Source organism: Myotis myotis, unplaced genomic scaffold (genome assembly GCF_014108235.1).
Source record: "Myotis myotis isolate mMyoMyo1 unplaced genomic scaffold, mMyoMyo1.p scaffold_m19_p_3, whole genome shotgun sequence".
In the NCBI taxonomy this organism is placed as follows: domain Eukaryota; kingdom Metazoa; phylum Chordata; class Mammalia; order Chiroptera; family Vespertilionidae; genus Myotis; species Myotis myotis.
In genome coordinates this window covers 169,594,304-169,616,392 of record NW_023416335.1, presented here as the reverse complement: position 1 = coordinate 169,616,392, position 22,089 = coordinate 169,594,304, and positions in this window count along the sequence as shown.

Sequence of the window (22,089 nt, the reverse complement as noted above, 5' to 3'; positions counted from 1 at the left end):
CCTTAGAGCAAGGTTTCTCAACCTCAGAACTACTAACATTTGGGGGCAGATAGTTCCTTGTTGTCAGGGGCTACCCTGTGCATTGTAAATGTTTAGCAGAATCCCTGCGCTCTATCCACTATGTGCCACGAGTACACCATCCACCCACACTCTTGATCTGTGGCAACCAGAACTATTTCCAGACTTTGTCAAACGCCCTTGTAGGGCAAAATTGCTCCTCTAAAATCTTAAGAACAACTGCAATAAAGCAACAGATAGTCTTGGAAAAAGGGTTTGGTCACTGTATATATTAGTCACTCCTACATGCTTGTTAAAAATAAAAAAGGAGAAAAAAATATGTCAGGAGAGAAGGGAGGAAAGAAAGAATATATTTATATTCCTGAAAACTCCATTACTAAGCTAAAAGCCATTAAAATGATTTTAATGGAAAAATTGTGATGCATTCCATTTCAAACTGAGATATGCAAATAATTTTCACAGACAGAAAATTACATCAGTTTAACTCCATGTTTTAACCTTGGGGCTTAAAATTCAGTCTAAGGAAAGTTTGCTCTATAAAATTCACCCAGGGAAGGTGGAAGAAAGGATGTGATAGTCGGTATGTGGGTGGCAGTGGGCTATGAGGGAGTGAGTTATTGAAAGGTAGTGGAGAGTCAGATGATTCACTTTTTGCAAGCAACCTTTTTGTGACTCATGGTTATCTTATATTTAAAATTTAATAATAAAGTAATAGCTCAGAAAAACATCTTCAGGGCAAAATGAAGGTAAAAATTAGAGTGTTTGGGGACCTATGGAAATAACACAATGAATACAGGAGAGTGAAAAGTAGTAAAAGTTGCTGCCTCTTCATCCCACTCACCAAGCAACATGTCTTGAGTTCATTCAAATATGGTGCATAATTCAGATTGGTTCCCTTTAGTAGTCTCAAACCAGAAATTGATGTATGAAGTAAATTGGTAAGAGTAAGTTTCCATGAGGGTTAAAATATTAAACCTAGAAACAAAAATTATAGGTATCTTCAACTACATTTATGATATAAAATAGTGAACTGAAGAAACATTCTGTGATGCCGGGGTCCAGCCCCAGCAGGTCCAGGGGTCCCCAAAGGTGTGGATGGAGTCGGCGAAGAAGGAATGACACAGAGACAGCATTCAGTTGATCAGCAGCCTAGCCAGGATCTCTAGCCAGGATCTCCAGCCAAGTTCTGGTCTGGATCTCCAGCGAAGTTCTGCTTAGGATCTCCAGAGAGGTTCTGTGTCCATGTTCTCTTGCTAGGTTCTCCAGGTTCTCCAGCCAGGTTCTGTAGCCATGTTCCCTTGCTAGGTTCTCCAGCCAGGTTCTGTCCAGGTTCTCCAGCCAGGTTCAGTCACCAGGTTCTAATCAGGTTCTCTTGCCAATTTCTGTAGTCAGGTTCAGTCCAAGATCTTTTGCCATGGTCTCTCCAGCGAAGTTCTTCTGTCTCTAGGTTCTGTGTAGGTTCTGTCTTCTTAGTTCTGTGTTCTAAGTTCTGTGTCCTGCTGTCTTGTTACATCTGTATTTATACCAGTTGATTCAATCCTATCAATCTCTATTACAAAGGTTAGGGCGTTTCTTATCTCCATTCCAGGGAGTAAAGATTATGTAGCTTAAAGTGATTAATTACCCGCCTGGCACTTAGTTAAGAGGTTTTATTCCCTCCCTAACTTCAGGGGAAAATCCCTACCTGGGGAAACAACCTTTCTCAGAGACCTTGGTTAAAACACATAGTGCCAAGAAGGTGAGCAAACATATTAAGAACAGTATGCCATATATGCCAGGTCCCTTGAAACAGCAAGCATGGACCAGCTCCCGGCACTGTGATATGTCTGTATATGTCAGGGTTCATGGGGAGCTGAGCTGTGAAGGTAGGATGGAGACATATGATTAAACAAATATTATAGTCAAGTACATGCAACATAAGGATGAATAAGACGTGGAACCTATCATCTAGGAAGTATTGCTGTAGACATCAGAGAAGCGTAGAATTAAGTGTGACTAGTAGACCTGTGAATGCTTCACAGGAAAGGTTGCCATAAATGAGTAAGACTCCAAAAGAAGTGGGTGGGGGAAAAGTATGCTCTGGGATGAAGGAAGGCTATAGCCTAAGAGGGCAGAGTGGGTTTGTGAAATAGAATGGGATCTGAGGTTTCTGAGCATGGTGTCGTTGTGAGATGATGACAAGGGGCCCTAAGCTACTTCATACAGCTGCTTGCCTGTGTTGCATAGTTGGTTTTTTTGTGTGTATAACAAACCATCCCTAAACTAATATATCAAAACAGAAAATATCTGTTATTTCTCATGATTCTGTGGGTTGGCTGAGTAGTATATTTGGTTTGGGCTGGGTCAGCTGATTTTTTAAGTATTCTAGCAGCATGGCTGAGTGAAGGTTCTAGAATGGCTTTATTCAACTGACTAGTCCTAGAGCAGGGGTCAGCAGAATTCTTCTATGAAGGATCAGCAGTAAATATTTTAGACTTTGTCGTCCAAAAGGCAAAATGGAGGATATCTATAATAGTAAAAGCGTAATATACTAATTAGAGCAGACAGCTGGACGACACCTTCCAGATGTCCTTCAGGACGGCTTTTCAGATGAAGCCGCAGTGGTAGGGGCTGAGGCAGAGGTGATGAGGGGCGATCAAGCAGGTAGGCAAGCAGTTAGGGGCAATCAGGCAGGCAGGCAAGCAGTTAGGGGCAATCAGCAGCAGGCGAGCAATTAGGGGCAATCAGGCAGGCAGGCAGAGTGGTTAGGGGCAATCAGGCGGTTAGGAGCCAGTGATCCTGAAGTGTGAGAAGGTGCAGGCCAAGCTGAGGAACACGCCCACCCCTCCATGCATGAATTTCATGCACCAGGCCTCTAGTATTTAAATAAGAGTATTAAAGTATAAAAAAGAGTACTTGTAACAAAATGTGGAAGGGAATGAACAAATACTACCTATTATTTGCAGACCAATTGGTTTACTGGGAAGTGTGAGTGCCTTGTGCAGGGGAAACTCAAGATAGGTCCTTTTTGTTGAGCTCTCCAGCACTAATGTTCTCTTCATGTTCTACTCATGTCTCCCATAAGACATATGACTAAAAGGTCCATATTTTATTCCATGGCTTTGAGGATGTAGAGAATGTGTGAATGATTCTTCCACTGGTGCCAAGCAGTAGGTGATGAGAACAGGAGAATATTGAGAGTTGGAGAGAGCCCAAAAGAAATATTATATTGAAGAATACCAGGAGATCTAGTGGTTGAAAGCAGAACTTGGTCAGTGGAGGAGATCAAGTGAGACTGGAAGTATTAGTGCAATTTAGAAAATTAATTGAGGGAGAAAGTAGGATGGACAAAATGTAGGTTTTCAAAATGTAAATTTAAAAATAAACTCAATAACTATAGTAAAGTAAAATAAATATAAATAAGGACAATTAATCCAAAAATGTTTTACTAGGTTCTATAAGTTTAGTATAAGGAGTGTTAATATGATAAAAGCAAAATAATTCAGGATGGCAAGCATAATTAAGGCCTCTTAATTATAAGAGGACTTTTCTTCTTTTCTTTAATTGGATTAAATTTGGTCTAATTTTTACCCATGCTGAGGTGAAAACCTTGAAACAGAATATTTAATAAGCCATAGAGTGTTTCACTAAATAGAGTTTGTGTCAAATAAATATTTGCTCTTCAAATTCAGTGAAGTATTTCATGTTACCATTATTCCAGGTGAAAGCTTGCCTCCAAGTCTTAAGAAGAAGGTAGTACCTTTAAATCACTTGTTAGCATCTCTGTCTTTGGTTCATCACTCTTTCTGTTCGGTTGAATAATTAACTTAATATCAATCTGCCTTTTTCTTTCCCTCCCTCCCTCCCTCCCTCCCTCCCTCCCTCCCTCCCTCCCTCCCTCCCTCCTTCCTTCCTTCCTTCCTTCCTTCTCTCTCTCTCTCTCTCTCTCTCTCTCTCTCTCTCTCTCTCTCTCTCTCTCTCTCTCCCTCCCTCCCTCCCTCCCTCCCTCCCTCCCTCCCTCCTGTTTTTCTTTTTTAATCAACAACAAACCTATAGTACAACCAGGCATCCAAAATTTTTTTTATAACTGCATACTCTGTTGGAAAAAGGACTCATAAGACAGCAAATTTTTGTTGAACACCACACTTCCTACACACTCCTCAACCCCTTCAATCCAGCTTCCACCCCCATCATTCCTGAAATACCTCCTGCTAAGGTCATCAACCATCCTAGGGCCCCAAATTTAAAGGATACTGTTCAGCCTTAATTCTGTTTGACTTTCACAACAGTGAATCATTCTGTCCTTAAAACAATCTTTTCCCTGTCTTCTAGAACAAAGCCATCCTCCTGAGGTTTTTACCCTCCTCTCTTCCTCAGACTCTTTTTAACTGGCTCATTTCACTCTGCCCACTCTTTAAATATTAAAGTTCCTTAAGATTTGTTTATAGAACCCTTTCTCTTCTCATCCTATACAACTTTCCTATTGCTGCAGTTATCTTTGATGTGTCAGTGACTCCCAAATTTATGTTTCCAGTTTGAATGAGTCTCTTCAGAGTCTCAGACATGTGTATCTGAGTGACTTGATATCTTGACATAGAGGTCTTACAAGTACCCAAAATTCAACATGGTCACAACTAAACTTATTTTTACCTGCAACTTACTTCAGTGCCTCCTACCATAGAAAGTGTCACTGTCATCCATAGAGATTCAAAAGCCAGAAATCTAGACATCATTCTTGACTAAATCTAATCCTTCTTAATGTTGTTACTCTGGTCAAAGCTATCAACAACTGTTGCTTGGAGTAAAGCAGTTGCCTCCTAAATGATCTTCCAGACATTCATTGTTTGTTCTCTGCAATCTGCTATTTTCATGGCCGCCCAAGTAATCTCTTAAATATGTAAACTTTATCACATTAACATCTTACCCCAAATCCTTGAATGACTTTCATTGTTACTAGACTAAAAATCCAAATCCTCATCTCCTAACACTTTCCCACCACTTCCCTATCTCTTAGGTTTCACATATTGAGCTGGTTCATTTCTTTGAATGTTTCATGTTTTATTCTCACCTAATACCTTTGTGTATACCTGTCTATCTACCTGGGATGCTTCCTCTTTCCATTCCTTCCATATTTCAATAAACGAATTTCTACTCATCCATCAGATTTCATCTCTATTGTCCTGGTCTCACATAAACTTCCTGTTATGTACAATGTCATATACTCTCACAAATTCCTGTTCTTTTTCTTTGTAGAATTTGTTGGAGTTTGAAACTTTCTGTGTGGAATTATTTGCTTATTATATGTCTTCCTCACTAGACTTCAAGCTCTACGGCAGTGGTTCTCAACCTTCCTAATGCCACAACCCTTTAATACAGTTCCTCATGTTGTGGTGACCCCCAACCATAAAATTATTTTCGTTGCTACTTCATAACTGTAATTTTGTTACTGTTATGAATCATAATGTAAATATCTGATGTGCAGGATGTATTTTCATTATTATAAATTGAACATAATTAAAGCATAGTGATTAATCACAAAAACAATATGTAATTATATATGTGTTTTCCGATGGTCTTAGGCGACCTCTGTGAAAGGGTCGTTTGACCCCCAAAGGGGTCGCGACCCACAGGTTGAGAATCGCTGCTCTACAGGGAAGGGTGGGAGAGACCATTTCTGTTCTGCTGGTCATTGTGCGAATCACTGTACCTGACTCAATTGACACTTAACAGTTCCTTGTTGAATCAACGGAGAGGCTATTGTCTATTCTTGTTTCTGACTCATGCAAGAAAAATGAGTTAAGTGTATATATAACACAAGTCTTAATATACATACAAATTTGTAAAACATGAGCTTGTTAGAGGATGCACCAAAATAACTTTACCTAATGAAGCAAGAACACATTGAATCTAGATAGCATTCAGCCTAGAATTTTCTCAGATACAGAAGTACATTTTGGGGGTTCTTTGGGGAAACTGACTGTTATTTTTAACTATTATTGTTCCTTTGCTGTGGTCCACAAGATCAATGTGTAATGTAGAGGGCAATGGTTAGAGTGGGCATAATGACGAGCTTGGGCAAAGTGGGCTGCACTCAGTTTCCAGCTCCACTGGCCATCCCGGAAAGGTAATGGTGTACCCTACGTGTTGGCTGCGAGAGGCACCCACCCAGGCAGAGCTTTCAGCGGTAGGCTTCGAAAAAGAAAGTGCTGGTGCGTGCCATCAGTGTGAAGTTGAGTTGTTGCCACTGGGGGAAGAGAGCAGGTGATCTTTTAAAAAGCTTTTCACAAATATTCCTCCATCCAACTTGAAGTGAAACATATACGGCATCCCAAGTTCCAGTGTGTGGATCACATTGCTGAAAAAGTCAGACTAAGTGTCAGAATCGGCAGGTGTTTCCTTTTAGTTTTTTGCCTCCAGAAAGAAACCAAAAGTAAATAAAAATTATGGTTATCCCATTGGCACCAGAATTATATATATATTTAGTATAAGCTATAAAGGAAGAAGTTATGAGTGAAGAGAACTATCCTTTCTGCACTTTCTGATTATTTTAATAACTATCACCAATATGAATTTAATTCAGGAAAGAGTGAATGGACTCCAGTATTTCAAATACCTTTGTGTAACTGGTCTTGAAATTTTATCTGTTTTCTTTTTCAAGGTAAGGGATCTGTTTTTGTTCTGTTTATTTTGTTTTAGTCATGCCATGAGGAAATGAGGTATATAAGTTAATTATTTTAATCCCAATAAAATGATAACAAACTGTAACTACATAATATTCTCCCCAACTGGTCAATTTATTTAAACAGTATGTAAACTAGACTTTATTTTGGTGATTTGTAAACAAAGTGCTTAAATGTTCCTCATGGAAATGGGTTACTAAATCATGCTATCTTAGAGAAAATCTGAAATTGAGTAAGATGCAAAATCTCATTCTATTCTATCCCAGAAATCTTAGCTACATTACTATAAGTTCAAAAGATTTAAAACAGTTGTTGAGACTCACAAGAAACTATGCTAAGTTACTATGGCCTTGCCATTTTTACCCCTCAGGGACACATTTTTCTATGAGCATAGGATTTGGTGTAAAATTTCATGCAATTTTTCAAGAACCTGTTATGAAATAACTGTCATCTCTAGGAACATGGGTTTTCAAATTAGCATCATGTATGCATCACAAAGAACTCACATCTACTTTTCAATTAATAAAATTGTAAAATCAATAAACCAAATAAGCAAGCAAGCAAGCAAGCAAGCAAATAAAAATCACTCCACCTCAGTATTTCTGTACTGGATTGAGTAGTGTCTCCCCAAAACTCCTGCCACTGGAACCTAAGAATGTGGCCTTATTTGGAAAAAATACTCTTTGTGGATGTAATTAGTTAGGTTAAGATGAGGTCATACTGGATGTTATGGACTAAAGGTTTGTATATCCCTACCCCCACACACACAAAAAAAATCATGTTGAAATCTAATCCCCAATGTGATGGCGTTTTGAAGTGGGACCTTTCGGAGACTATTAGGCCATAAGGGTAGAGCTCCTATGAATGGGATTAGTGCCCTTATAAGAAAAGGCCAAAGAACTAGCTCACTCTCGTCCCACCATGTGAGGATGCAAGGAGAAGTTGGCAGTCCACAAAACAGAAGAGGGCTCTCACCAGGGCCCAATCATATTTCCAGCCTCCAGAACTGTGAGAAATGCATTTCTGTTGGGTAAGCCACCCAGCTTTTGGTATTTTGTTTTAGCAGCCTGAGCTGACTAAAATGCTGGAGTAGGTGGACCCTACGTCCAAGGACTGGTGTTTTTATAAGAGAAAGGAGAGGAAGATTCAGACACAGAGACACAGACACAGAGGGAAGAAGGCCAGGTGGAGACAGTGGTAGAGACTGCAGTACCTCAGCCACAAGCCAAGGAACACCAATCGTTACCAGACACCCCCAGAGGCAAAGAAGTACTCTGCCCTAGAAATGTCAGAGACCCCGTGGGTTTGTCGACACTTTGATTTCAGACTTCAAGCCTCCAGAACTGTGAGAGAATTAAAGTCTGTTGTTTTAAGCCTTCTAGTTTGTAGTAATTTGTTATGGCAACCCCAGGGAACTAAATCAATGTCTCCAGCTCTTTTCCTATCTTCTCCACTTCCTAGTTAAGTTTATTGAAATAATTCCTTATCATTTCTTATTCCTTTCTATGGCATGACATTCACTCCTCAACCACTATCTGGGGTCTACCCTCATCATTCCACAGAAATTGCTTTCCCCCGGGTTTCCAGTAGCCCCTTGTGGCTGTATTCAGTGGATACTTCTCAGCCTTTGGATTATTTCCTCTTCATCAGCGTTGGGTTCTCTTCATCACTTCCTCCAAGAGCACTGTAATGGAATCCACAAAACATTCTTCCTCCCTTTATGGACACTCTGTCGCAGTGATTGTTCAAGCTCCCCTTCTTGGAGTTGTCCGTTAAATGCTGGTATTCGTCAGGATTGTGCCATGGATCTTCTTCCCCCTGTAAGTACTCTGTGTGGTTCTTCAGATCAAATCTCTTTCCTGAGTTTTGGATTGATATCAGCTCCGCAACTTAAGTGAGGCATTGCAAGTTAAGTGCCTCATGAGTCCTCCAAAATCGGTGTGCTCAAACCTGCAGTCACCGTCTTCTCCTTTTTTTTTTTTTTTTTTTTTTTTTTTGGTCTGAGCCCCAGATCATGATACCACCTTTATCTCAGTTAATAAAGTCAGAAACCTGGGAGACATCTTTGGTTCTCTCTTCCTCTCGTAACTTGAATCCTGGCTCTCTTTTTGGCATCTCTCCCGTTTCCTGCAAGAGCACAGGAGCGGGTCCTCTCTCTGTAGGCTTCTTTGTGAAACATAAATTTGCTTGTGTGACCCTCTTGCTTAAACGCCTGCAACACCACCCCAATCCTTGTAAGATCAAGTCCAGCATGGCTCACAAGGCTCACATGACATGTCCTTTATCCTCAAGCCAAACAAAAACTGTCTTTGGGGGTGAATGAGGTGTCACCCCTAGGAAGCTTTTGTGCCCCCCCCCTCCCATAGTGCTTATCCCACTTGTAATTCTCTGATTCCCCCAGTGGTCCTTAAAATGCAAGGAGCGCATACACCTTATTCACCATGTATCTCCGGTGCCAGCTACAGTGGCTGAAGTTGAGAGGTGCAATAAACATTGGCTGAATGAATTACCTACTGAAATTATCCCCAAAAGGAAAGCAAGGCTCATAATCATTAACTCATTTGACCAAACAAAGCAAGCAGGGTCACATATTCCTAGTTCCCTTTCCATTCTTACATATTCCCTTTTTTAAAAAGAAAGCAGCTTGCATGACATAAAGTTAAATCATAATTTTTAGGAAACATCGCTTCTAAATTACCACATACAAAATTGCGAACCAATGAGAAAAACCAAGAAGGGCTTAGTTATAAATACTATACCTCCTTACCAATTTAAAATAAGTTCTTTCTTCTAACCACAGCCTTGTTTAGCCACTTTTGAAGCTTTGAACTGTTCTCCTTTAGCTTGTGCTCAGCTGCTGGTGAGTCCACAGGTGTCGAATGCCACATTTTCCACTTCGCTCGCTCTGAGCCCTGGCAGTGCCCTCATGATGCCTCCTGCACATTTTTAGCTTAATCCACCCATTTGTAAGCTCTGATCTGCTCTGAACTCTCTCTCACCTTGCCTGCCTCTGTGCTGCCTTTGAAGGGGGCATGCGTGTCATGGCTTTGAATCTGCCCCAGCTGTTCCTAATTCTTTCATTCCGAAGCACTCCAGCCTCAGAGCTCTGCTTGCTTCTCAAAGGAGCGGCTACACTGGGGAGACTTGGGGGGCACATGAGCTCTATTCTGTCCAGGAACCTTCCCTGAAAATTGTTGATCCAGTTAGTGATGCAAATTAATTGGGCTTGTTTTGTTTAATCAAAAAATACATTTTTTTTTCATGTTCATCAAAGAAACACTTGGCAATAGAGAAAATTAGGAAAAATATTCCACAACACCTCTTGTTCCACCAACCACTCACCATTGCCATTAAGATTTTGATATATTTCCTTTCAGTCTTTTATTCCATGTATAAAACTTTAATTTTGACATAGTTACTCTATTGTGAATATAATTTTATATCTTTTATTTTCCCTTAATATGGTTGTAGTCTATTTTGCATAATATCTCCTTGAGTACATATACCAGCAAAATAATTATTCTCTTCCGGTTACATTTCTAAGTTGTTTCCATTGTCATTGTGGAAAGTAACAGGATAAATCTGATTTAAATATAGAAGGAAAAAAACCCCCACAATAAACCCCAGAAGAAGCCTAACAGGTTTAAAATGCTTTCCCTAAGATTTATATCCAGAAGTGAAATTACTGCATAAAAGGGAATGAGTATTTCCAAAGATCAGATTTCATTTGCCCAAATTGCTTTTCAAACATGTACCAATTTATATTACAACTGAGTATGTATGCGTTGCTATTTCATTCATCTTTGCCAGGCTATTGTTGTACTTCTCTTTTTCTCTCTAATTTCATAGATCACTTACGGAACTGTTTCCTAGATTCTTAAAGAAGCTGCACATTTTCACAAACGTTAATTTATATTAATTGAATTTCTTGATCATTGATATTTTTGAGACTCTGTACTTTTCTATCACATAGCTCTTTAGTTAATAACAAAGTTAACTGTCATATTACTGCACACATGTTTCCCCTATGGTTGTTAATGTTTTGAATGTTTCCCTATAGATTTAAAATTTTTATATAATAAAATCCATTTATCTTTTTAATTTATAATTTTATTAAAGTTTAAAAATACTTTTCACTCCCTGTCTGCTCCCTCACTCCACCCAAGCATTTAATAATATTCACTTCAGTATTATTTTCTAAGGTTTTATGTTTTAATATTTTTTACATACATCTCTTTAATTCATATGAGATTGTATTCTAGCGTGTAAAGTTAGAATCTGTATTTTGTTTTGTAAGTTTTTAACTAAATGTCCCCAAACCATTTTTAGCACATTCTTTTTCTTGTACATTGTTTTGTGAATCTTTGTTAACCATATTTTCAATTCTCAAATATACTGGGATTTATTGTTGGACAGTTTATAATGTTTCATTGACTTGTGGCTATTTTTTATACCAGTAGTCAGAATTTAGTAAATTTAAACTTTATAATATGTTTAAGATTTTGGGTAAAGTCTGTACTTAATTTACAAAGTTTATAAAAAGCTCCTCTTCAGTTTGTAATAGACTTAAATTTTTGTATTTATTGGGGGTAAGGAAGTTGTCATGTTTTAAAATATTTTGTCTTTTATTTCACAGCATAAGAATTGTATGGGTTATTTTTTTTAATGTTATACCTGGATTTTTACCACATATTTTTTGTGTGTGAATATTGCATATGTAGCCTCTTCTTGCCATTATATTTTAAATGGTTATTTCATTCTCTACAAAGACTATACAATTTTATGCATTTATTTTGAATTCGCATCACTTCACAAAATTAATTTTAAAAGTTTTTCCCATTGATTCTTTTTCCAGATATATAATCATATCACCTGAAAATAATAATTTTGTCTCTCTTTACCAATATGTTTTTGTTTTCTGTGCATCTAATAGCACTTTTCAGACCTTTCATATTAAAAATTACAATATCTGGCATTACTTTATTTCTGATGTTAGTAAAATAACTAAATTTTCATTACCAGTATTTTTTTGACTACTGTTTTAAAATAAATATTGGTTATCATTTTAAGAAATTATCCATCTATTCTGATTTCTTAAAAAAACATGTAAATTAGGGATACATTTTAAAACTAAGTTTTGAAATTCATTAAATAAAATTATTTTAGAAATTGTTCATAAGTGTTAATTTGATAATAATGTTAATGTTAATTAACATTAGTGTTAATTGCTAAGTGTTTTAGTTTATATATATTGGGTGGGACAAAATTAGGTAAACAGTTGTCCATGTAAAAAATAATACAATAATTAATACAAAATAATATAAGAATAAATTGTGTTTTGCATACTCACAATTATAAACTTACTTTTGCCCCACACTGTATTTTTAAATTTTTACTTTTTTTCTTCTTTAGATTTGCTAATAGTTTATTAAAAAACACATTTGTTTATTCTTTACTTATTTCATGTTTCTCATTGCAGTATAGTCATTTCTGATTCTTACACACTCTTATTTATTTCCGCCCTCCTTAGGATGGTTAATTCCAACAGCTTGAGTTAAATATTTATTTCATTTCTTTCTTTCTTATCTCTTTTGAGATGAAATACCTGTTTGTCTTGTCATTTTCATCTGAGGAGTGTGCTCTTCTGTATTTTATTTCTTTTTATTTATTAAATCTTTTTTGTTGAGAGTGTTACAGATGGCCCTCTACTTCCCCCCATTATCCCTCTCCACTTGGTTCCCGCCCCACCCCAGGCCTTCGCCACCCTACTGTCTGTATCCATAGGTAATGCATATCCTATATAATAAAGAGCTAATATGTTAATTAGACTGGATGGCAGAATGACCTTCCAGAACAACCGGTGGGCGGGGCCATGAGGCAGCAGGGGCCAGAAGGACCAAGGCAGCTGGGGCCACAATGGTCGGGGCTGCAAGGGCCAGGGCAGCCAGGGCTGCGAGGGCCTACCTTTGCACGAATTTCATGCATCGGGCCTCTAGTATGCATATAAGATCTTTGGTTAATCTCGTCCTGCCTCCCCTCCCCACTTCCCTCTGAGATTAGTCAATCTGTTCCATGTTTCTATGCCTCTGGTTTTATTTTATTCATAGATTCCTTCTTTGTTTATTTTGATTTTTAGATTCAATTGTTGATAGATATGTATTCATTGCTATTTTATTGTTCATTTTTCTTCTTCTTCTTCTTCTTATTATTCTTCTTATTCTTCTTCTTCTTCTTCTTCTTTCTTCTTCTTCTTCTTCTTCAGCTTACTAACTGCTTTCCTTTTTCTGCTTTTAAGATTCTCTCTTTGTCTTTAACCTTTGGCATTTTAATTATGATGTGTCTTGGTGTGGGCCTATTTGGGTTCATCTTGTTTGGGACTCTTTGTGCTTCCTGGACTTGTAAGTCTATTTCTTTCACCACGTAGGGGAAGCTTTCTGTCATTATTTCTTTAAATAGGTTTAAACATCTTACTGTCTTTCTTCTTTTGACACCTCCATAATATGAATGTTGGTACTCTTGAAGTTGTCCAACAGGCTCCTTACACTATCTTCATATTTTTGGATTCTTTTTTCTTTTTGCTCTTCTGATTGTTTTTTTCTTCTTCATATTCCAAATCATTTATTTGATTGTTGGAATTATCTACACTACTGTTGAATCTCTGTAAATTATTCTTTATTTTAGTTAGTGTGTGCATAATTTCTGACTTATCCTTTTCATGTCTTTGATGTCTCACTAAGGTTCTTGAAATTCTCACTAAGATCCTTATTTCTTATTTGAATCAATAATTAATTGAATCTGCTTCATAGTTTTGATTAGACTTTTTGTTACTGGTGGTTTAAATTTTTACTTACAATTTCTACTTTTTGTGGTTAGAAATGTAGAGTTCAAATTTTACTCTTTTTTAGAATTATTTTTTTAGTTTGTCATAAATATATGCCTTATTAAAAATGCAGATGGAATATTTCTCTTTTAATTCATAATGTTTGATTAATATTCTACATAACATTTTACATTAATATATTTTAAACATTTTTTATATTTTTAAATCATTTATCTTGTCTCTTGTTCTACAATAAGTAATAAGATAGAGCTAAACTTTCTACAATTATGTTTTTTCAATTTATTACTGCCTTTCCAACTCATTTGACCTGTTAGTGGTGATTTGAAGTTCTCTATTGTTATGCTTTTTTGTATATTTTATTTCTATAAAATGATTTCATTTATTCAATTTAATATTTTTCCCTGTAAATTCTTTCTTGCCTAGTATTTCTCTAGTCACTCTTGCTTTTTTATAGACACTATATTAAAAATCTTTTTGCTAATCTTTTAATTTTTATATTTCTGTTTTAAACTTTCTTTGATCTTGTATTTATCCTCTAATATGCAGAGTCAGTTTTGTTCACTTTTATCTTTAAAAATGGCAAAGCAGATGCATTAGTTTTAAAATATTTTAGTGTAATTATGATTCTTAAAACTATGAAAATAGAAAAACTTTAACATTCTATTCAGAAAAAAACTTTGACATTAAGTGCACGATCATTTACAGGTAAGATAAAACTACAGGCACTCCTCGGGTTATGTCGGACTCGACATATATTGTTTTGTGGTTACGTCGCCATCTCCCATTTTTTTTTTTTTAAAAAGTTCCATCATTTCAACGTATGTACATATATGCTTTATGTTTTTTATTATTTATTTACCACAAGTAAAGGTCAGGAATTGTTATCTTTCTTTTATTTATTTATTTTTTTACTGTTTCACTTCATTACTGCTGTGCATGTGCTCCATGGGAGTGATGTAGGTGCTTATGTAGGTGGGTTCCGACTTACGGTGAAAATCTCATTATGTGGCGTCGTAGGAACGGATCTCCGATGTAACCTGAGGACCTACTGCACTTGCAGAACTAGCTGAGTGCTCCACGTTAGGCAGCTTTCTAGCCAGGACTCACCATTCTCAAATTCCCCAGCACCAATTCCTATAAGATTTCTCCTTTCCCTCTGGCCACTTGCTAGCTCCTTCCAGACTCCACAACCTTCAAGAGAAGGTTGGGCACTTTCTGTGCAGATGTCTTATATGTCCTTATCATCCACTATATTGCTAGTGAGATTAAAAGTCTTTCAACATATTTATTAGTCATTTAAAATTTTTGCATTAATTTTTAAGACTTTCAGCTTTTTATTTCTATGCTTATTCTTAATTATCTAGAGCTCTTCATATATTAAAATAAAAAAATTAGCTTTTAAAAATTTGTCATGATATGTGACTGAATTATTTCTAGCACTTAGGATCCCTGTTGAATTTGCTATTTCTCATTTAGATATCTACTATTACCAAGACATTTGTGTCAAGGACAGACAGCTCGTTTGGGACAATAAGATTTATATTTTATTCTAGTAATGTTATCACTATAGTGTCTTTCTAAAAAGTCCAGCTGTATGCAAATGTAATCATTAGAGTCAGAATAATAAAGCCATCAATGTAGTTCTTTTATTGCTCCTACACAGCATTATAACTTATTTAAAGAGAAATCTTAAGCTTGGAAATGAAAATTTAGACTGGAATTTTTACCAACAGCTCCATTCTTTACAATGGCAAGGTTTAGAAAATCAAATTCAATGGATAATTATACAAATTGTATTCTAGTTTTTATATTTTGTTTCTACTTTTCTTTGAAATTATATTTTTCTAATGACACGCATCCATTGTTAGATGGATAACCAATAAAATAATCTCATAAAATGAACAGATTAAATCAAGGTACCATAAATATACTAGTCTCTCTCACTCTCTCTCTCTCTCTCTCTCATTTTTTCAGGAAAGTGTAATGAGCACAAATTGTAGAGTGTGACTTGGGCTCCCTTTATCTTTGTGTTTTTGTTCATAGAGGCAATCTTAGTGACTACAGTATCTTTTAGTGTCATTGAACTTTTAGTGAAACCCAGTGTTAAGTAGCAAGAATCCGAAGGGCAAGATACATGAAATCTAGGCTTCACTTGCAAATTTGCATTAACTATTCCTTAAAAGGAAGCATTTATCTGTTGTCAGTTTCCTATCTGTAGAGGTTGTAGCTACCTCACAGGTTGGTGCCAGATCAAATGTGTAGACCTCCAGAAAATATTAAAGCAAGTCAAACGCAACATTTATTAGTCCTTATTTAGTTTATAGGGATAAATTTTGAAATCTGTAGAGAAAAACCTGATCACTTTAGAAAAAGTGAGTTATGTAAATCCAAAGCCTTGTTATTCCCATCATCCTATTTCCAGTAGAGAACCAGAAGTAAAATTGTTTGTGCTCTGGATTAGGCCTAAAGAGTCATTTTGGTTCTTTCTGGAATGCCTGGTGGCAGGGGATCACTGGAGCGTCTTTGGCTGGTCAGGTTTTCATTAGTGTCCTGCCCTCTTCTCAACTTTATATTAAGTCCTGAGTATAAGATAATAATATAAATAATAGGTAACTGTATAATTGTATTCTGGTTATTTATTTTTATTTTTTTCATTTTTATTGAATTTATGGGGGTGATACTGGTTAACAAAATGATACAGGTTTCAGGTACACAATTCTACAGCACATCATCTATACACCATATCGTCTATCCATCACCATTTATCCTCCCACACCCTCTACCACCTCTCCTCCCCACAGCAATCAACACACTGTTTGTTTCCATATGGTTTTTTTCTTTTTTCTTTTTTTTCTATTTTGCTCTATCCCTTCACAGTCTCCACACCCCCACCCAAGGCTGTCAGCCTGTTCTCTATTTTGCTTGTTAGTTCATTTTGTTCATTAGATTCCATATATGAGTGAACTCATGTGATGCTTGTCTTGTTTTGATTGGCTTATATTTTGTGTCCTTTGAAGAGGATGGAAAAATGACCAGGGGCATGAATGTTCTGTGTGAGGCTAAGTGAACAAATTGTGGAGCACTCTTACTGGCCCACAAATCCCTCTCTGCTAAAGCCAAATTTTCTGCTTTAAGAAAGTCTCTGGTTACTTAGCTCAGGCTGGAGTGTTCAGCAAGACCTTGCCATAATTATAAATTAACTTTTAAAAAAATATATATTTTATTGATTTTTTACAGAGAGGAAGGGAGAGGGATAGAGAGTTAGAAACATCGATGAGAGAGAAACATTGATCAGCTGCCTCCTGCACACCCTCCACTGGGGATATGCCCACAACCAAGATACATGCCCTTGACCGGAATCGAACCTGGGACCCTTCAGTCTGCAAGCCGACGCTCTATCCACTGAGCCAAACAGGTTAGGGCATAAATTAACTTTTTATATTGATTAAGTGAGAAGATGGAAGAAGATAATCGCTCACATTGGTTTACTCTTCACTGTAGCTGACATAAGGAAAAACATCCTAGCAATCACAGCTTGAGATTCATTTTGCTTAAAATAAGAAACTCAATGGCATAGGTAGTTCAGCATTGGTAGGTGTGGTTGTAGATGGGCATTTATGGCAATAACTCATGTATTAAGAAAGAATGTTCTGATCTATAATTAATTGATACTTTACATTTTCATTGATAAAAGTGATTTGCTTTACATTCACCCTGGCCTGAAAGACTGCAGTTGTTTTCCTGGAAACATGTACAAAGCAAAAAGCTGTTTGAAAGAGAAATGAATTTTCCAGGGAAATTTATCTAGAAATGTATAGATAATTTTGAAATAACAAAATGAAAGCTAACAAATTAAAGAGTCATTGGGGAATGTTTTCTTGTGTTCTTTTTTATTTGTTTATTTTAAGAATTTAGGGATAAATGTGCCAGTTCAAGGCATAGGTCTATTTCAGTGTGAAGCATTGTGCTAAGCACCGAAGGGAATATGGTGATGAAAACCAAGAATTTGTTTTATGCTATTGCATTTGCAGCTTACTGCACACTTTAATATTTATAATACATTTTGACCTTTTAACCACCCTGTGAGGTACACCTGACAGGGTAACATTATCACCCTTTATAGACACAGAGGAAGAAATAAGACCAGAGACAGTAGTTGCCTTGCCTAAGGTCAAACAGCTGGTTTGACAGGGTGGTGTCTTGAGAGAATTAATAATGCTGTAAAGGTTTTCTAAGGGGCCCTGAGAAAAGAAAGACCAGTTTCTGCTAAAAGAAATGAAGGTACCAGTTCCTCCAACTGGAGGAAATAAGATGGGCCTTGAAAAATGCTTTAAATTACAATTAGACATTAAAGACAGAGGAAGTGGTGAGACCTAAAAGCATGGGTCTGTGGAAATTAGGATGCTGCCTGATAGAGGGTCTTGCTGCACATTTGTCGGAGGATGGGGAGCCACCACAATTTGTTGTGATTGCTTCCTGTTCATGCCGCAAGACTCAGTCTGCTAGGGTTCAAGTCTCAGTTCTAGCATTTATAAATTGTTTGATCGTGGGCTTTGTCTAGACCAGTGATGGTGAACCTATGACACGCGCGTCAGAGGTGACACGCGAACTCATTTTTTTTTGGTTGATTTTTCTTTGTTAAATGGCATTTAAATATATAAAATAAATATCTAAAATATAAGTGTTTGTTTTACTATGGTTGCAAATATCAAAAAATTTCTATATGTGACACGGCACCAGAGTTAAGTTAGGGTTTTTCAAAATGCTGACACGCCGAGCTCAAAAGGTTCGCCATCACTGGTCTAGACCTTAGTTTCCTCAATAGTAAAATGAGTGGAACAGTAACTACTTTGAAGGGTGGTTGTAAGGCTTTAAATGGCTAAAGTACATATGCCTGGAACATAGCAACTGAAAATAATTGTTAGTTATAAATATGACGTGATCAGCGATGCAGTTTAGGAATGCTATTGTGGTGTGAACTGTTCAAAGGCAGGGCTGGGACAGAGGTGGGGTAGAATGCCTAGAGGAGGGAGTCAAGTTGAAGCTCAAACAGCAAGTTGGAGCCCATAGCAAGAGTCCAAGTGATGTGCAGTGAGGGCTTGACTTGGGATACCAACATTGGGAATCTCAGATGTCAAGCATTTTAGAACCTTTTACAGAAGAAAAATAAAATGTGAAATGTGCTTTTTAATTGTCTGAAAATTAAAACTTCTCCCTGTTGACTGGCTAGATTTAAAATTTGATGACCAAATTTATAAAGATTTATTCCAGTTCAAATAATCCTATAAATACCCCAGATAATTCTAACCTTCACATCTGTTCAAACCACAACACAGATAAAAGAACTAATGGGAAGACCAATGCTTTCCTTTCCTAAATAAGGCTCCATTGATTTTTTTTTTTTTTTTTGGCAAACCAATGAAAGATGATAAATTGCCCCAAATCTATAGGACTGATTGGGGTGTTTCCAACTGACTCAATGCTATAAGATCTCATAGCTAAACCATAAAATGCTTTTGCAGCTCTGAGGATATTCCTTAAATTCCTTTGTTCCCATCAGACCTTTGGGCATTTGGGAGTATATTCTCTTGGCTCCAAGACTAACTTTTTTTGTTTATTTGTTTCACAGGTCAATGACCAAAACCTCTAAATAGTCACCAAAAAAGCTCATGAGGAGGTCAGAGGCTGCCCAAAAGGCATTTGGTTTCTGGCCCAGGAACTCAGTGCAGACCTGAAATCTGTCCTAGCAACCTGTGATTACCTCCAGCAGTAGTGAGCTGGCTTCCTTCCAGGGGCTCCTGCTTTGTATGCTCAGTTCTTCCCAGAAGACTGAGGTTTAGCGCTGTGCTGTTCAGTGTGGAAGCCATGACCAGGCGAGGCTATTGAGCACCCGACATGTGTCTAGAGTTGAAATGTGCTCCAAGTGTAAATTACTCACCGATTTCAGAGGCTTAGTGTGAAAAAAGAAAAAAAAAACACAATAGAAATATCTCAATATTTTCATATTGATTGCATTTTGAAAAGATAACATTATAAAATTTCCCTGGTGTCTTTTTTACTTTTTATGATGTGGCTATTAGACATCTTAAAATGACACATGTGGCTCACATTGTATTTATATTGGAAAGTGCCACTCTAGAGGTAGGATGCCATTAGTCTCCCAGATTCTTCTGCAAAGCATTTAGTAATGTTCCATTGTTCTGTTGATCACCCTTTAGTTGGATGTGTAACCTCACTGTTCTAGAAGCTGATTGTTTTATCCCTATGTACATTTGTCCTGCAATTCATGATTGTCCTGTAAACCTAATATTAGTATAAGATGACTTCCTTCCATTTTGTCTTAATAAAAGCTGAAGGGACTAAATTAAGTGGCGGATGAACAAATAAAGGCCGATGGAAATTTAAAAAGGAAGGAAAGGCCCAGCCATCATGGCTCAGTGATGGAGCGTTGGACCTATGAACCAGATCACTGTTTAATTCCCGGTCAGGGCACATGCCTGGGTTGCAGGCTCAATCCTCAGTGTGGGGCATGCAGGAGGCAGCTGACCAATGATTTTCTCTCATCATTGATGTTTCTCTCTCTCTCTTCCTTCCTCTCTGAAATAAATAAAAATGTGTTTCTTAAAAAGAGGCAGGAAATAAAATGCACGATATTGAGAAATTCCTACTCAAAACATACATCTGCAGGATGTATGTTTTTTTCTCTGTTTTTATAGAGGAAGATACAGTGTTCAGAGAGGTTAAGTAACTTTCCCAAAGTAATACAGTTCATACCTGCCGGAGGATTCAAAAGGTCTAACAAATTCCAAAGCGTAACTCTTTCTCGTATCACAATGCCTTTCCTCTACTGACACCTTTTGCGAAAATTAAACAGTAACCATTGTTTTGTAGATATTTCTCTTATTAACCACAAATGTCCTTCTTTATGTGTGTGCTGTGCTTGTCAAATTAGTTTAATATCGACTAAAGTGTGTATAGAACAAAGTTTATTCATGGGAGTTTTTATTCATGAGAGGCCAGTAAGTATTCCATATGCTCTCTCTTCTCTCTCCCAGTTGTGTAACCTTAATAGCCATTTGTGCAACATGGAGTTAATGACACAAATCTCACAGGGCTTCTGAGGGGCTAAAAGCAGGCTGTGAGAGAGAAAGTGCTCTGTAGAACAGAGTCAACCTCCCCATACCCTTCTCCCACTCCTGGAATGGGTGCGACATAATGATTTCACCTTGTTCTGCTACATTTATATATATTATACTGACAGACAATGGGCTCATAGTTTTTTGTCTTTGAAAATGAGATGCAATATGAAAATCTAGAAATTATAAGGACCTTACGTGTCACCTTCCTGATCCCTCTCTCAACACAAGACTGCTTTTCAGAAACCACAGGCAAGTCTCATCCTCTCCTTCCAATAATCCATGCCAGCCCCTTTGATCTTTTCACTCAAAAAGTTTCTTTCCCCGTCTGCTAACCTAAAGTTTCCTCATTAATTACTTTGGATGAAAATGAGAAAGATAATGGAGGATTAGTGTCACCCCATAACTTTTTCTTCTCTAGACAAAGTTATTTTATAGCCTTTAAGTGTCTTCTTTTCTTCATTTTGATTGTTATCTCCTGAAACCCATTTACATTAATTTTCATTCAACTGGGTCTTATTTTTTAAGTATGTAGAAATCGTGATTACAGAGAGGATAATGCATTGCTACCATTATTTTAGAAAGGTTTACTCTACAGTCAGTGTTTGTTTTCTTGCTTAGGCTAGATTCTAAGAGAATGATTTCAGGAATAATAATCAATGGTTTGCTGTTTGCTGCTGTTGAATTGGTTAGTTTCCCATTTTAACAATTGAGAGAAAAAAATAAGGGATAGTGAAGCAGGGGGATCAACAGGAAAGGTGCCATTTGTTCATCGGGATTTGACATAGAGTCAGTGCAGTGTACAGGTAGGTAGTGGTGGAACTAAACTGAAGCAATAAAAGTGTTGCCTCAGGTCCCTTAGTCTTCGGAGGTTCCGCCCATACAAACCTCTCATTTTAGGGGTTGGAGGCATTGCCAAGATGAATGTGTTAACCAAAAAGAACAAAATGTAGAAAAAATGAGAGTGATTCCACAATATTTATCTTGTTTATTTACTAACAAAACACTTTATGGCCCTGGCCAGTGTTGCTCAGTTGGTTGGAGCATCGTCTTGTGGACCCAAAGGGTTGCGGGTTTGATTCCTGGTCAGGGCACAAACCCAGTTTGGGCATGTGTGGAGGTAGCTGATTGATGTTTTTCTCTTTCTCTCTCTCAAATCAATAAAACATCTCTTTAAAATAAAAAACAAAAAACAAAATACCCCCTCTCTTTCTTTTTGTAATTTTCATAAGTTTAGAGATTTTAGTTCCTAAAGTCGGAACGTTCCCACCAAGGAACACAGCAATGGTTCCATGGAACTGGAAGTTGAGACTGTTTCCTGGCCACCCTCACCCTAATCTCATGCCACTAAAACAGCATGAATAGGTGCATATGTTTTGACTAGGAGATTGATCCTGATTATCAGTGGGAAGTTGAGTTGATCTGATACAATGGC